Consider the following 17,456-nt stretch of genomic DNA (forward strand, 5'->3'; position numbering starts at 1 on the left):
TTCTCTGTTACTGAATTTTTTTTTTTTTTTTTTTCATTCTTAGTGCCTAGCATGGTGTCTAACACATAGTAGGCACACAGCTTTTGGCCATATCAAATGGATAATGGTGTTTGGTAACTACTAAAATGATTTTGTAAATGAATCTATGAATATAGTGTATTTCCTTGTTTCTTGTGAGTTAATTTTGTAAGTTGATGTGTGTGTATGTGTGTGTATATACATACACACATGTATGTATTTCGTATATATTATACACATATATAAGTTTGTGGGTAATTGTCATGATACTTGTGTTTTTTATTCCTGTTGTACACAGTGTGTATACATACCACAATTAGATCTATAAGGCTAGATAAGAAGCCATGTTTGCTTAGTATCTTTTTGAGAATAATAGAAGGCGAATAGTTTTTGTGACTTTCTAAAACTTTGGGGTTCCACATTTTTCTCAATTTGCTTTCTATAGGTTTTTCACCAGCACTTACTGAGGTGGACCACGTTTGGAGTAAATAGAGTATAAGGATCAGGAAGTTCCCAGAATAGTTGGGGATATTCAGTTACCTTTTCCCCGGTGATTCCCTCTTGTTGGATTGGGGCTTGGGGACCATGTGGTGGGCCTCTGAGAATTGTGCTCAGAATCTAGAAGTGATGCAGACACTCAGGGCCCCTTTGAGCTTTGACATTAGACCCTGCTCTGAGTCCATAAGTAAACCAAGAAATCTGTGAATTAACATGAACATGGGAAGATTAACCCTTCTGTATTTCAGACAATTTGTAACATTTGTTAGAGCTTTTACTGTGTATGGGCCGGTACCTGGTGGCTTAGCTGGTAAAGAATCTGCCTGCAATGAGGGAGACCTGGGTTCAATCCCTGGGTTGGGAAGATCCCCTGGAGAAGGGAAAGGGTATCCACTCTAGTATTCTGGCCTGGAGAATTCCATATAGTCCATGGGATCGCAAAGAGTCGGACATGACTAAGCAACTTTCACTTTTCACTTTACTGCGTACAGATAATGTGGCAGCATGAATGAGATAATAATGCTTTGAGAACTAATGTTTTATTTTGTTGGCTTCTGAATGTGTGAATTTATGACTTTAATGCTGCATTAATGGCTTCTTTCCATTTCATATAATGTGAGGTAATGATCATTTGCTTATCATCTAACTCATCTTTATGGGCATAACTCTCATCTGCCAAATGATGTTTCCTGTGTATGCCTGGAGAGAAGGAGCCAGATTGTTGTTACCGTGTTTCTGAAACTCATTGTAGAGTCTGCAGACTGAAATAGGAGCTATTTGGTTCCACTTCAATATTTTTCAGTTATTGTTTGATAAAATATATGCTGTTTGAGGATGTTTTAAATGTGGATTGCAACTTGTTTTGGCTGTGTTTGCCAGGCCATAAATAGTAATTTCGTCTTCTCTATCTTGAATAAAGACTTAAAAATAGCACATGGAATTAGACATTTTTAGAGCTTTCCTATGTTAATCAGGAGATTTTTCTCATGTTTCTGAGTTTGAGATACCATAACCCAGAGCTTCCTAATGCTGAGCAGCAGCTTGCCTAGATGTATGTGGGCTGAGGCCCCCAATTGTCCATCAGTTGTCCACCAGGCCATCAATTGTCCAGTGGCCTGGTGGCCCTATGACAGCGCAAGCCCAGGCTGGTTGCCTCCAATTTCCAGCAGCCTCATCTACTTACCCGTATAGGTGCCATGCTGTTGTTTAGCTGCTAAGTTGTGTCTGACTCTCTGTGACCCCCATGGACTATAGCCCTCTAGCTTCTCTGTCCATGGGATTTCCCAGGCAAGAATACTGGAGTGGGTTTGCCATTCCTTCCTCCAGGGGATCTTCCCAACCCAGGGAGCACATCTGTGTCTGCTGCGTCGCAGGCAGATTGTTTTTTACCACTGAGCCTCCAGTGCCTTACAAACACGGTAGTGTGTGTGTCTTGATAGGAAAAATGTTGGGAAGCATAGCCCGTTTGAAGCGCCCTGGTTTTGAAATGAAACATTTCTCTCTTGAACTGTGTGATTCAGGAGCCTCAGCTTATATAGCTTTTTAAATTTCTTTTCATGAATTTTAATAAATTTTGTTGACAAAACAATACACATTCTCAGTAAAAGTTTCAGAAACTAAGAATGAGCAAAAAGTAAAAAATAAAGATAAGCACATCATCCAGAGATGAGTAAGACTAACATTTCATGATCTGTTCTTTCAGATGTCTTTTTTTCTCTTAAGTATTTTTACTGTAGATATGTTCTATGGAAGTAAAATGTTTTATAATCTACTTTCTTCATTTAAAGTTTGTTTAAGTGCTCGCTTCGGCAGCACATATACTAAAATTGTAACGATACAGAGAAGATTAGCATGGCCCCTGCGTAAGGATGACACGCAAATTCGTGAAGCATTCCATATTTTTGAAACTGGAGCCTATTATACAGAGTAAAGTAAGCCAGAAAGAAAAACACCAATACAGTATACTAACGCATATATATGGAATTTAGAAAGATGGTAACAATAACCCTGTGTACGAGACAGCAAAAGAGACACTGATGTATAGAACAGTCTTACGGACTCTGTTGGAGAGGGAGAGGGTGGGAGGATTTGGGAGAATGGCACTGAAACATGTATAATATCATGTATGAAACGAGTTGCCAGTCCAGGTTCGATGCACGATACTGGATGCTTGGGGCTGGTGCACTGGGACGACCCAGAGGGATGGTATGGGGAGGGAGGAGGGAGGAGCGTTCAGAATGGGGAAAACATGTATACCTGTGGCAGATTAATTTCGATATTTGGCAAAACTAATACAATTTTGTAAAGTTTAAAAATAAAATAAAATTAAGAAAAAAAGATTGTTTAAGTCATCTAGGTTGAAGTTCAAGAATAATTTCCTGAAGTATCTTTTTAAATTACTTTTTTTTTTACTGGATAACTTCCTGTGTTAGGACATAGGTCTCCCAACTACTCACATTATGCAGAAAGTGCCCATGTATTGGATCTCTGAGCAGTAAGTACCTCAGTGTTGTACTTGATTTCACCAGCAAGGTAGACCATTCAGTAGGCCTCTGTGCAGATAATTGTGTATAACAGATAGCATATTATTGTTACCTATCTTTGCCGATGGAGTTATTGGTTTATAGATTTTTATTTTGGTAATTTTTTCTGGTTTAGCACTGGAGTAGTGCTGGTCTCAAAATATGAGTTGGCAAGTGTTCCCTTTTGTTTTCTGTAAGACTTTGCGTTCAGTTCAGTCCAGTCGCTCAGTCGTGTCCAACTCTGCGTCCCCACGGATGGCAGCACACTGGGTTCCCTGTCCATCACCCGCTCCCGGAGTTTACCCAAACTCATGTCTGTTGAGTCGGTGATGCCATCCAACCATCTCATCCTCTGTCGTTCCCTTCTCCTCCTGCCTTCATTCTTTCCTAGCATCAGGGTCTTTTCCATTGAGTCAGCTCTTTGCATCAGGTAGCCAAAGTATTGGAGCTTCAGCTTCAGCATCAGTCCTTCCAATGAACACCCAGGACTGATCGGTCTCCTTTAGGATGGACTGGTTGGATGTCCTTGCAGTCCAAGGGACTCTCAAGAGTCTACTCCAACACCACAGTTCAAAAGCATTAATTCTTAGGTGCTCAGCTTTCCTTGTAGTCCAACTCTGAAATCCATATGTGACTACTGGAAAAAACCATAGCCTTGACTAGACGGACCTTTGTTGACAAAGTAATGTCTCTGCTTTTTAACATGCTGTTTAGGTTGGTCATAACTTTTCTTCCAAGGAGTAAGTGTCTTCTTAATTTCATGGCAGCAGTCATCATCTGCAGTGATTTTGGAGCCCCCCAAAATAAAGTCTGACACTGTTTCCACTCTTTCCCCATCTATTTGCCATGAAGTGATGGGACTGGATGCCATGATCTTAGTTTTCTGAATGTTGAGCTTTAAGCCAACTTTTTCACTCTCCTCTTTCACTTTCATCAAGAGGCTCTTCAGTTCTTCTTCACTTTCTGCCATATGGGTGTTGTCATATGCGTATATAAGGTTATTGATATTTCTCCCGGCAGTTCCAGCTTGTGCTTCATTCAGCCCAGTGTTTCTCATGATATACTCTGCATATAAGTAAAATAAGCAGGGTGACAATAATAGAGCCTTGACGTACTCCTTTTCCTATTTGGAACCAGTCTGTTGTTCCATGTCCAGTTCTAACTGTTCTTAACCAGCTTCTTAACCTGCATAAAGATTTCTTAGGAGGCAGGTAAGGTGGTCTGGTATTCCTATCTCTTTAACAATTTTCCACAGCTTGTTGTGATCCACACAAAGGATTTGGCATAGTCAACAAAGCAGAAATAGATGTTTTTCTGGAACTGTCTTGCTTTTTCGATGATCCAGTGGACTTTGGCAGTTTGATCTCTGGTTCTTCTGTGTTTTCCAAAACCAGCTTGAACATCTGGAAGTTCACGGTTCATGTATTGCTGAAGCCTGGCTTGGAGAATTTTGAGCATTACTTTACTAGCGTGTAGAATTGGAATTAATTTCTTAATGTTTGGTAGAATTCACTAGTGAAACTAGAGTTTTGTGGGTAGGTTTTTGTTGATAATTCTTAATTAGAATTTAAAAATAGATAGAAGGCTTTTAAAAATTTAAATTTCCTCTTTTTTTATTCCCATCTTTTATGGAATTTCCCTCTATATTTTACCATATATTGGCATAAAGTTTTAATGTTTCTTTATTACACTTTTATTTTATGTCAGATCTGTAGTGATGTTCCTCTTTTATTCTTGATACTGGTAATTTGTATTCTCTTTTTTCTTGGTCAGTGAAGCCAGGTTTTTATCAGTTTACTAATATTCAATAAAAATAGGTTTTGGTTTCGGTTTCTGTTCTCTTTATTTTTTATCTATTTCCTTTCTTCTGACTATAAGATTTAATTTGCTCATATTTGTCTAGATGGAAGATGGAAGTTTAGATCATTGAGTTTAAATCTTTTCTCTTCCGTAAGCGTTTAAGCTTGTTCTAATATAAGCATTTTTATTATCTAATTTAATTCTCTTGGGATTGAGGAACATATTTGATATGATTTTAACCTTTTAAATTTATTAAGGTTTGATTTATGCATAGCATATTGTCTGTCTTCAAAATAATTCTGTCTTCAGAATTTGATTATTGCATATGGGGTGCAGATATTGAATATAGTGGTGTATAAGTGTTAATTACATTGGATTGGGTGTCAGAGCTGTTCAGACTTTTATATATACTAATTTTCTGTCTAGTTTTTCTATCAGTTCCTGAGAGAGGGTTGACATTTCCAAATATGATTTCATATTTGTTTATCCTACCTTTAGTTCTATCAGTCTTTATGTATTGATATTTAGGGGTTCTAGTTTTTAGGTATCTGCAGATATTATTTTGTTGTCTTAAGGAAATGGCTCCTTTATTGTGATGGAATGTCCCTTTCTATTTGCAGGAATACTCTTTGTCTAATATTATTCTATTTTGTCTAATATTATTACAGTTGAATTCTGTTTTGTTTGATATTATAGTTGCTCTTGCTTTTTTATGATTAGCATTTGTATGACATATCTTAATCTCCTCTTTTCCTCATTTATGATTAGTATTTGCATGACACATCTCTATTACCTCTTTTGGATTTATCTGTATTTATTAAATGTACATCTTTTGGTCTTGTAGAAATCATATAACTTGAGTCATGCTGTTTTTTTCAGTCTGACAATTTCTGTCATTGTGATGTTTAGGACATTTACATTTAATGTAGTTACTGAGCTGGTTGGGGTTTGCTGTCTTATTTTTCTTTTTTTAATTAATTAATTAATTTTAAAATGTAAGTTTATTTATTTTAATTGGAGGCTAATTACTTTACAATATTGTATTGGTTTTGCCACGCATCAAGATGAATCTGCCACGTGTGTACACGTGTTCCCCATCCTGAACCCCTCTCCCACCTCCCTCCCCATACCATCCCTCTGGGTCATCCCAGTACACCAGCCCCAAACATCCTGTATCATGCATCGAACCTGGTCTGGTGATTTGTTTCACATATGATATTATACATGTTTCAATGCCATTCTCCCAAATCATCCCACCCTCGCCATCTCCCACAGAGTCCAAAAGACTGTTCTATACATGTGTGTCTTTTTTTGCTATCTCGCATACAGGGTTATCGTTACCATCTTTCTAAATTCCATATATATGTGTTAGTATACTGTATTGGTGTTTTTTTTTTTCTGGCTTACTTCACTCTGTATAATGGGTTCCAGTTTCATCCACCTCATTAGAACTGATTCAAATGTATTCTTTTCAGTGGCTGAGTAATACTCCATTGTGTATATGCATCACAGCTTTCTTATCCATTCGTCTGCTGATGGACATCTAGGTTGCTTCCATGTCCTGGCTATTATAAACCATGCTGCGATGAACATTGGGGTACACATCTCTCTTTCACTTCTGGTTTCCTTGGTGTGTATGTGCAACAGTGGGATTGCTGGGTCATATGGCAGTTCTATTTCCAGTTTTTTAAGGAATCTCCACACTCTTCTCCATAGTGGCTGTACTAGTTTGCATTCCCACCAACAGTGTAAGAGGGTTCCCTTTCTCCACATCCTCTCCAGCATTTATTGCTTGTAGACTTTTGGATCGCAGCCATTCTGACTGGCATGAGATGGTACCTCATTGTGGTTTTGATTTGCATTTCTCTGATAATGAGTGATGGTGAGCATCTTTTCATGTGTTAGCCATCTGTATGTCTTCTTTGGAGAAATGTCTGTTTAGTTCTTTGGCCCATTTTTTTGACTGGGTCATTTATTTTTCTGGAATTGAGCTGCAGGAGTTGCTTGTATATTTTTGAGATTAATTCTTTGTTGCTTCATTTGCTATTATTTTCTGCCATTCTGAAGGCTGTCTTTTCACCTTGCTTATAGTTTCCTTTGTTATGCAGAAGCTTTTAATTTTAATTAAATTAGATCCCATTTGTTTATTTTTGCTTTTATTTCCAATATTCTGGGAGGTGGGTCATAGAGGATCCTACTGTGATTTATGTCGGAAAGTGTTTTGCCTATGTTCTCCTCTAGGAGTTGTATAGTTTCTGGTCTTACGTTGAGATCTTTAATCCATTTTGAGTTTATTTTTGTGTATGGTGTTAGAAAGTGTTCTAGTTTCATTCTTTTACAAGTGGCTGACCAGTTTTCCCAGCACCACTTGTTAAAAAGATTGTCTTTTCTCCATTGTATATTCTTGCCTCCTTTGTCAAAGATAAGGTTGCCATAGGTGCATGCATTTATCTCTGGGCTTTCTATTTTGTTCCACTGATCTATATTTCTGTCTTTGTGCCAGTACCATACTGTCTTGATGACTGTGGCTTTGTAGTAGAGCCTAAAGTCAGGCAGGTTGATTTCTCCAGTTCCATTCTTCTTTCTCAAGATTGCTTTGACTATTCGAGGTTTTTTGTATTTCCATACAAATTGTGAAATTATTTGTTCTAGCTCTGTGAAAAACACCGTTGGTAGCTTGATAGGGATTGCATTGAATCTATAGATTGCTTTGGGTAGTATACTCATTTTCACTGCTTTGGGTAGTATACTCATTTTCACTATATTGATTCTTCTGATCCATGAACACGGTATATTTCTCCATCTATTAGTGTCCTCTTTGATTTCTTTCACCAGTGTTTTATAGTTTTCTATATATAGGTCTTTAGTTTCTTTAGGTAGATATATTCCTAAGTATTTTATTCTTTTCATTGCAATGGCGAATGGAATTGTTTCCTTAATTTCTCTTTCTGTTTTCTCATTATTAGTGTATAGGAATGCAAGGGATTTCTGTGTGTTGATTTTATATCCTGCCACTTTACTATATTCATTGATTAGTTCTAGTAATTTTCTGGTGGAGTCTTTAGGGTTTTCTATGTAGAGGATCATGTCATCTGCAAACAGTGAGAGCTTTACTTCTTCTTTTCCAATTTGGATTCCTTTTATTTCTTTTTCTGCTCTGATTGCTGTGGCCAAAACTTCCACTTTCCCTTCCAAAAGTGAATAGTAGTGGTGAGAGTGGGCACCCTTGTCTTGTTCCTGACTTTAGGGGAAATGCTTTTAATTTTTCACCATTGAGGATAATGTTTGCTGTGGGTTTGTCATATATAGCTTTTGAGGTTGAGGTATGTTCCTTCTATTCCTGCTTTCTGGAGCGTTTTTATCATAAATGGGTGTTGAATTTTGTCAAAGGCTTTCTCTGCATCTATTGAGATAATCATATGGCTTTTATTTTTCAATTTGTTAATGTGGTGTATTACATTGATTGATTTGTGGATATTGAAGAACCCTTGCATCCCTGGGATAAACCCCACTTGGTCATGATATATGATCTTTTTAATGTGTTGTTGGATTCTGATTGCTAGTATTTTGTTAAGGATTTTTGCATCTATGTTCATCAGTGATATTGACCTGTAGTTTTCTTTTTTTGTGGCATCTTTGTCAGGTTTTGTTATTAAGGTAATGGTGGCCTCATAGAATGAGTTTGGAAGTTTACCTTCCTCTGCAATTTTCTGGAAGAGTTTGAGTAGGAAAGGTGTTAGCTCTTCTCTAAATTTTTGGTAGAATTCAACTGTGAAGCCATCTGGACCTGGGCTTTTGTTTGCTGGAAGATTTCTGATTACAGTTTCAATTTCTGTGCTTGTGATGGGTCTGTTAAGATTTTCTATTTCTTCCTGGTAGAGTTTTGGAAAGTTGTACTTTTCTAAGAATTTGTCCATTTCTTCCAAGTTGTCCATTTTATTGGCATATAATTGCTGATAGTAGTCTCTTATGATCCTTTATATTTCTGTGTTGTCTGTTGTGATCTCTCCATTTTCATTTCAAATTTTATTGATTTCATTTTTCTCCCTTTGTTTATTGATGAGTCTGGCTAATGGTTTGTCAATTTTGTTTATCCTCTCAAAGAACCAGCTTTTGTCTTTGTTGATTTTTGCTATGGTCTCTTTTGTTTCTTTTGCATTTATTTCTGCCCTAATTTTTATGATTTCTTTCCTTCTACTAACCCTGGGGTTCTTCATTTCTTCCTTTTTTAGTTGCTTTAGGTGTAGCGTTAGGTTATTTATTTGACTTTTTTCTTGTTTCTTGAGGTATGTCTCTATTGCTATGAACCTTCCCCTTAGCACTGCTTTTACCGTGTCCCATAGGTTTTGGGTTGTTGTGTTTTCATTTTCATTCATTTCTATGCATATTTTGATTTCTTTTTTGATTTCTTCTGTGATTTGTTGGTTATTCAGCAGTGTGTTGTTCAGCCTCCATATGTTGGAATTTTTAATAGTTTTTCTCCTGTAATTGAGATCTAATCTTACTGCATTGTGGTCAGAAAAGATGCTTGGAATGATTTCAATTTTTTTTGAATTTACCAAGGCCAGATTTGTGGCCCAGGATGTGATCTATCCTGGAGAAGGTTCCATGTGCACTTGAGAAAAAGGTGAAACTTGTTTTGGGGTGAAATGTCCTATAGATATCAATTAGGTCTATCTGGTCTATTGTATCATTTAAAGTTTGTGTTTCCTTGTTAATTTTCTGTTTAGTTGATCTATCCATAGGTGTGAGTGGGGTATTAAAGTCTCCCACTATTACTGTGTTATTGTTAGTTTCCCCTTTCATACTTGTTAGCATTTGTCTTACATATTGTGGTGCTCCTATGTTGGGTGCATATATATTTATAATTGTTATATCTTCTTCTTGGATTGATCCTTTGATCATTATGTAGTGTCCTTCTTTGTCTCTTTTCACAGCCTTTGTTTTAAAGTCTGTTTTATCTGATATGAGTATTGCTACTCCTGCTTTCTTTCGGTCTCTATTTGCATAGAATATCTTTTTCCAGCCCTTCACTTTCAGTCTGTATGTGTCCCTTGTTTTGAGGTGGGTCTCTTGTAGACAACATATATAGGGGTCTTGTTTTTGTATTCATTCAGCCAGTCTTTGTCTTTTGGTTGGGGCATTCAACCCATTTATGTGTAAGGTAATTATTGATAAGAATACACAGAAGAACTGTACAAAAAAGATCTTCATGACCCAGATAATCACGATGGTGTGATCACTGACCTAGAGCCAGACATCCTGGAATATGAAGTCAAGTGGGCCTTAGAAAGCATCACTACGAACAAAGCTAGTGGAGGTGATGGAATTCCAGTTGAGCTATTCCAAATCCTGAAAGATGATGCTGTGAAAATGCTGCACTCAATATGCCAGCAAATTTGGAAAACTCAGCAGTGGCTGCAGGACTGGAAAAGGTCAGTTTTCATTCCAATCCCAAAGAAAGGCAATGCCAGAGACTGCTCAAACTACCGCACAATCGCACTCATCTCACACGCTAGTAAAGTAATGCTCAAAATTCTCCAAGCCAGGCTTCAGCAATATGTGAACTGTGAACTTCCTGATGTTCAAGCTGGTTTTAGAAAAGGCAGAGGAACCAGAGATCAAATTGCCAACATCTGCTGGATCATTGAAAAGGCAAGAGAGTTCCAGAAAAACATCTATTTCTGCTTTATTAACTATGCCAAAGCCTTTGACTGTGTGGATCACAATAAACTGTGGAAAATTCTTCAAGAGATGGGAATACCAAACCACCTGATCTGCCTCTTGAGAAATTTGTATGCAGGTCAGGAAGCAACAGTTAGAACTGGACATGGAACAACAGACTGGTTCCAAATAGTTTCCATTCTTTCCTTCGTCAAGGCTGTATATTGTCACCCTGTTTATTTAACTTATATGCAAGGTATATCATGAGAAACGCTGGACTGGAAGAAACACAAGCTGGAATCAAGATTGCCATGAGAAATATCAATAACCTCAGACGTGCAGATGACCCCACCCTTATGGCAGAAAGTGAAGAGGAACTCAAAAGCCTCTTGATGAAAGTGAAAGTGGAGAGTGAAAAAGTTGGCTTAAAGCTCAACATTCAGAAAACGAAGATCATGGCATCCGGTCCCACCACTTCATGGGGAATAGATGGGGAAACAATGGAAACAGTGTCAGACTTTATTTTTCTGGGCTCCAAAATCACTGCAGATGGTGACTGCAGCCATGAAATTAAAAGACGCTTACTCCTTGGAAGGAAACTTATGACCAACCTAGATAGCATGTTCAAAAGCAGAGACATTACTTTGCCAACAAAGGTTCGTCTAGTCAAGGCTATGGTTTTTCCTGTGGTCATGTATGTATGTGAGAGTTGGACTGTGAAGAAGGCTGAGCGTTGAAGAATTGATGCTTTTGAAGTGTGGAGTTGGATAAAACTCTTGAGAGTCCCTTGGACTGCAAGGAAATCCAACCAGCCCATTCTGAAGGAGATCAACTCTGGGATTTCTTTGGAAGGAATGATGAAGCTGAAACTCCAGTACTTTGGCCACCTCATGCGAAGAGTTGACTCATTGGAAAAGACTGATGCTGGGAGGGATTGGGGGCAGGAGGAGAAGAGGATGACAGAGGATGCGATGGCTGGATGGCATCACTGACTCGATGGATGTGAGTCTGAGTGAACTCCGGGAGTTGGTGATGGACAGGGAGGCATGGTGTGCTGCGATTCATGGGGTCGCAAAGAGTCGGACACGACTGAGTGACTGATCTGATCTGATCTCTGATGATCTCTTTTCCATTTACTTTATTGTTTTGGGTTTGAGTTTATACACCCTTTTTGTGTTTCCTGTCTAGAGAAGATCCTTTAGTATTTGTTGGAGAGCTGGTTTGGTGGTGCTGAATTCTCTCAGCTTTTGCTTGTCTGTAAAGCTTTTGATTTCTCCTTCATATTTGAATGATATCCTTGCTGGGTACAGTAATTAGGGCTGTAGGTTATTTTGTTTCATCACTTTAAGTATGTCCTGCCATTCTTTCCTGGTCTGAAGAATTTCTGTTGAAAGATCAGCTGTTATCCTTATGGGAATCCCCTTGTGTGTTGTTTGTTGTTTTTCCCTTGCTGCTTTTAATATTTGTTCTTTGATCTTTGTTAATTTGATTAATATGTGTCTTGGGGTGTTTTGCCTTGGGTTTATCCTGTTTTGGACTCTCTGGGTTTCTTGGACTTGGGTGATTAGTTCCTTCCCCGTTTTAGGGAAGTTTTCAACTATTATCTCCTCAAGTATTTTCTAATGGTCTTTCTTTTTGTCTTCTTCTTCTGGGACTCCTATGATTCGAATGTTGGGGCATTTAACATTGTCCCAGAGGTCTCTGAGATTGTCATCATTTCTTTTAACTTGTTTTTCTTTTTTCCTCTCTGATTCATTTATTTCTACCATTCTGTCTTCTAATTCACTAATCCTATCTTCTATTTCCATTATTCTACTATTTGTTCCCTCCAGAGTGTTTTTGATCTCATTTATTGCATTATTCATTATATATTGTGTCTTATTTTTCTATTTGTCCTATTTCTTCTCTGTTCCTTTTAGCATTTGTTCTGGGATTTACAATGTACATTTAAAAATTAATTATACAGTGTATATCTGTTCCTTCCTACTCCTTTGTACTGTTTTCTAACTTTTTAAATAAATGTTAAACCTCTACACTATATTATTATTTTTTTGTCATATAACTAAGGAATTAAACAAGGATGGATCTCTTATTTTTTCTTCTATTTTCCACCTCTATTATTTTCAATTTTTTCTTTTTGTGAAAGTTTCCATTTGGTAGTGTTTCTCTTCAACTTGAAAACCTTATTTAATACTTTTTATAATGCAGGTCTGTTGATCTGAAACCATTTTTGATTTTTGCCTTCATTTTGTAAAATATCTTCTCTGGATATAGAATTCCAGGTTGATTGTTTTTTTTCTTTCAGTTCTTTAAAGAGGTCATTGCATTGTTTTGATGAGAAGTTAACAGCCGTTTCTATTACTGTTTTCCTGTAGGTAATGTCTCTTTTTTCTAGCTGCTTCTGAGATTTTCTCTTTATCACTGATTTTAGAAATTTGACTATCATTGTTGCAGGAAGGGGGAGCTCTTCCAGGGCCCAAAACTGGGCTCTTGTCGAACACTCGGAAATGAATCGTCCAAGGAGACACATGTGCTGACAAAGCAAGAGATTTTATTGGGAAAGGGTGCCCGGGTGGAGAGCAGGAGGGTAAGGGAACCCAGGAGAACAGCTCTGTCACATGGCTTGCAGTCTCGGGTGTTTTGGTGATGGGATTAGTTTTCAGGTTGTTTTTAGCCAGTCATTCTGACTCAGAGTCCTTCCTGGTGGTGCACGCCTTGTTCAGCCAAGATGGATGCCAGAGAGAAAGATTCTGGGATGTGGTTGGACATGTGGTGTCTCATTTTGACCTTTACCAAACTCTTTGGTTGGTGGAGGCTTATTAGTTCCATGTTCCTTACCAGGACCTCCTGTGGTAAAACAACTCCATGCAAATAGTTACTGTGCTGTCTGGCCGGGGTGGTAGGTTTCAGTCAGTGTGCTTCCTCTAACAATGTGACTTGACTTCATTTTTCTACTTTATCTTCCTGTAGGTCCATTAAGCCTCTAGGATCAGTGGATTTGTAGATTTCATCACATTTACAATTTTATGGATGTTATTTAAAATTCAAATAAAGTTTTCTAACTCAATCTCTTTCCCCTCTTCTGGCACTTATAGATTGGTTGTGATTATTCCACTGGTTACTGATATTCTATTAATTTTTTCAGTTTTCCCCTCTCTTTTTTAATTTGTGTAGTTTATTTTGTGAAGTTTTCAAGGTATCAGTTTAAACTTTTTTTTCACTCTGCAGTGCTTAATGTGCTTTTAAGTCCATCCAATGAATTTTTCATTTCAGGTATTACCTTTTTCATTTCAGTAATTGGGCATTTTATAGTTTCCATCAGATTCTTTTGATTCCCTATTTATTCGCTTTGTTTATACTTTTTTTTGTATCCCAAAATATGTTTTAATAGCTATTTTGAAGTCCTTGTCTGCTTATTCCTCGATAAGTATCATTTCTGGGTATATTTCTATTGACAGGTTTCTTTTTTTTTTTTCATGATATGGGTTATGCTTTCCTGCTTCACATACTTCGCAACTTTAGATTATATGCTCAACATTATGGGTGCTGTGTTATAGAGTGTCTGGTATTTGTTATCTTTTCTTAAGGGTATTGCATTTTGTTTTGGGAAGTTAATTTCTTTGTGGATTGGCTTAATTTTTTAAGACTTATCAGTGTTGTAGGATATGTTTTACAGTAGCTTTTATTTTAGGGTTAGATCAGTTCTACTTTAAAATGAGGCCTGTCCAGGATCTCTTAGAAATGCTCAAAGTGTTCAGTGAAGTCTCTCCACTATGGCTGCTGCTGCTGCTGCTAAGTCGCTTCAGTCGTGTCCGACTCTGCGCGACCCCATAGACGGCAGCGCACCAGGCTCCACCGTTCCTGGGATTCTCCAGGCAAGAACACTGGAGTGGGTTGCCATTTCCTTCTCCATCCACTGTGGCTAGCTGGAACTTATTACCATTTCAGATCCTTCCCAAGATCTGATAGTTGTTCTCCCTCTGATAACATCCTCTCCAAGTGTGTGCAAAGTTGTGTTTGGCCAAAGACCCAGGGATTCCTCTCTGCAGACTTTCAGCATTCCTTTTCTGCCTTACCCACTTTCGTCTGGAAGGTTGCCTTGCAGATTCTAGTCAGCTTGGTAGCTCCAAACTCTAACCTTCATCGCAGTTCATTTAGACTTCCATGTCCTGTCTGAGGTCTCTCTTCATACACCTAGTGGAGAAAATGCTTCCTGGCAGAGAGCGAGGGTGAGCCTGGAGCTCACCTCATCCATTTCCCTTTCTCCCTGTCATCACATCTTGTTCTGCTTGTAATAAACCATCTGAAAATAGTTCTTTGCCATATTTTCTTTTTATACTGGGAAGCCTAATCTGAAACTAGTTACTCTGGGGGTTTTTTTCCGTTTTAATTACAAAAGCAGTACATAATTGTAACAAATTCAAATAATGAAATCGAAAAGTAACAAGATTGTATTATCTTAATTTGCATTCTTCATAGAATGTGAACCCCATTTTATTTATCTATTTCCCTATTTGTGGAAATTTAGATGGTGTACTGTGGCTTATTTTTTTCTTTCTCTTCTTATCTTTGTCCCCTTTCCCTTCTAACAATGCTGGAAAAGACATCCTGTTTGTCTGTGGGTATAGTATTCAAAATGTAGCTACTGCCATGTTTCCTTCCTGAAAGTTATACTTTATACAACCAGGTCAAAGGTGTGAGTGAAGCCATTCTTTTTCCACTATCAGCACCATGAATGAAAGTGAAGTCGCTCAGTCGTCTCTGACTCTTTGCGACCCCATGGACTGTAGCCTACCAGACTTCTCGGTCCATGGATTTTCCAGACAAGAGTACTGGAGTGGGTTGTCATTTCCTTCTCCAGGGGATCTTCCTGACCAAGGGATCGAACACAGGTCTCCCGCATTGTAGGCAGATACTTTACCCTCTGAGCCACCAGGGAAGCCTGAGCTAGTAAAAAAGTCCTTCCATCCAGGTTGGAGACAGTCCCTTAAATTATGTCTTTTTCCACTCCTGGTTGCAGGTCATGAGGCATCTGATCTTCATCCAAAGATAGATTACTGAGATAAGCTTCAGAAACAAACTTAGGGTGTTCTTTAAGAATTCAATTAAATTTTACATTAATATCACATAATAACAAAGAACTATCCAAGAAATGAGTCTTACTACCTCCATTGGTAGACCTCCATTAAGAAACTGGGATTTAAAATTTATTAAAGCATCTTTTTCTCCCTAAAATTACCCTCATTTTAATCAAATATAACCAAATTAAGTGCTTACAAATCAAATAATTATAAATTAAACAATAAATTCCAGGTTCATGTGAACTGGGAAATATTCAGTATTAAATACCTGATATTAATGTTTGTTTGTTGACCTATCTAATATAGAGATGTCTTAGAGTAATTAACAGTAAGTAGAATATTTTTACTGTACCTAGGTTTAATATAAGTTAAATATTATACCTGTTACGAGTTTGTCAACAAGGACATTACCTCGAGTGAAGAAACTTCTAAAAAAAAATGTAAATGAGGTGAGCTTTTATATAAACTTTATTAAGAATAATTATTCTTTAGAAATATCTGTCTAAAATAGTCTGTCCAGATTGGCATAACTTAAAATTTCTAAGGGTTGTGCCAAGTGTGCTAAGTGTTGGAAGTCTATTGAGTAGTTAGGTCATTTCCAAATAAAATAAGATTTTGAAACATTTACTCCTAAACACTAATTTCCTTTTACAGAGAAACTAAAGAAATTTGAGACTATAAATGAATAATGTTTGGTGCCATCCTAAAACGTTCTAAGAAAGCAAGAGTTTTAGAAATTATCACTGGTATTTATGCTCACCAATCTATAAAATGCTAATATAAAAGTTCTTGGTTGCTAAAGGAAAGTAGGAAGTGTGTTTTCAGTAAAAAAAAAAAAAAAAAAAGAAGTATGAATAAATCCTAAAGAGTTATGCATGGTCAGGATTTTCTAAAATTGGATTACAATTAGTTAGATAAATGGATTTTGTTAGAAATGACACAGCCATAAGAAAACTGGTTAGAGTCAACTAGGTCCAAGATGACAGAGCTGACTTTCACTAGACCTTGAGCCTTGGTATTTATACCTATTGTGACATATCAGCAAGCTAAATGATACACCCATCAACACTGACTAAATCTGACCAAATGTTCTAAACCCTTTTAATTGATCTTTTCCATAAAACTTCCTAAATAGAATTCTTTTGAAGTTCTTTTGACCTCTAGCTAACTTTGGGGTGCTTCAGAAGACCCCTGAAACATCCCAAAGGGAGATATTAAACTGTGTTTATTTGGTTGGTTAAATTACATGAAAAAGATTATCAAATGAGTAATAAATCCGCTCATGTTATAATGTATGGTAAAATTACTAATACAGATATCCTAGAAATTATATGGAGTTCTTAACATTTTGATATGTCCTGGTATTCTAATGAAAAACCTGATGACTTCACAAAAGTTAACAAAGGACTGAATGAACCAGCAAATATGTTTATAACTTTTATGGTTTCTATCTGAAAAATTACAGGTTTGAATCTTGTGTTTTCCGGGAGTAGGGAAAACCTTCCTCTCAAACTAATTATGAAAATAATTTGGTAAAATTATATGTTATAAACAAAACAATTATATTTTCTCTCTATCTGACTGCTCCAGAAATTTGAAACTCCTAGGTTTCCAGTAAGTTTATCACATGAGCTAGGAAGGTTATCTCGCTAACAGGTTCAAATCAGTACTATAAGGTACCCATTTTCTAAAATATCAGGTTAGCAGGGGGGAAAAAAGCATCTCATTTCTAATTTGCATATCTTTATTAAGTAAAACATATGTTAAGTGGCTATTTTGTGTGTGTGTGTATATGTGAATAGTTAGATCATATCCTTTTGTCTATATTCCTCTTGGATTACTTGACTTTTCTTTATTGACTGTGTTCTTATTT

The 17,456-nt window shown here is 37.1% G+C and overlaps 1 protein-coding gene and 1 non-coding gene across 8 annotated transcripts in view; both read left to right on the forward strand.

The window, feature by feature from the left end:
* The window catches only part of NBAS (NBAS subunit of NRZ tethering complex), a 330,504-nt gene that overhangs the window by 15,541 nt on the left and 297,507 nt on the right, over positions 1-17,456 (forward strand). The window lies entirely within an intron of this gene.
* LOC129623955 (U6 spliceosomal RNA) lies at positions 2,313-2,419 on the forward strand. The gene has a single exon (XR_008700698.1). It is a non-coding gene; the product is annotated as a U6 spliceosomal RNA (small nuclear RNA).

Source organism: Bubalus kerabau, chromosome 11, assembly GCF_029407905.1.
Source record: "Bubalus kerabau isolate K-KA32 ecotype Philippines breed swamp buffalo chromosome 11, PCC_UOA_SB_1v2, whole genome shotgun sequence".
Classification (NCBI taxonomy): domain Eukaryota; kingdom Metazoa; phylum Chordata; class Mammalia; order Artiodactyla; family Bovidae; genus Bubalus; species Bubalus kerabau.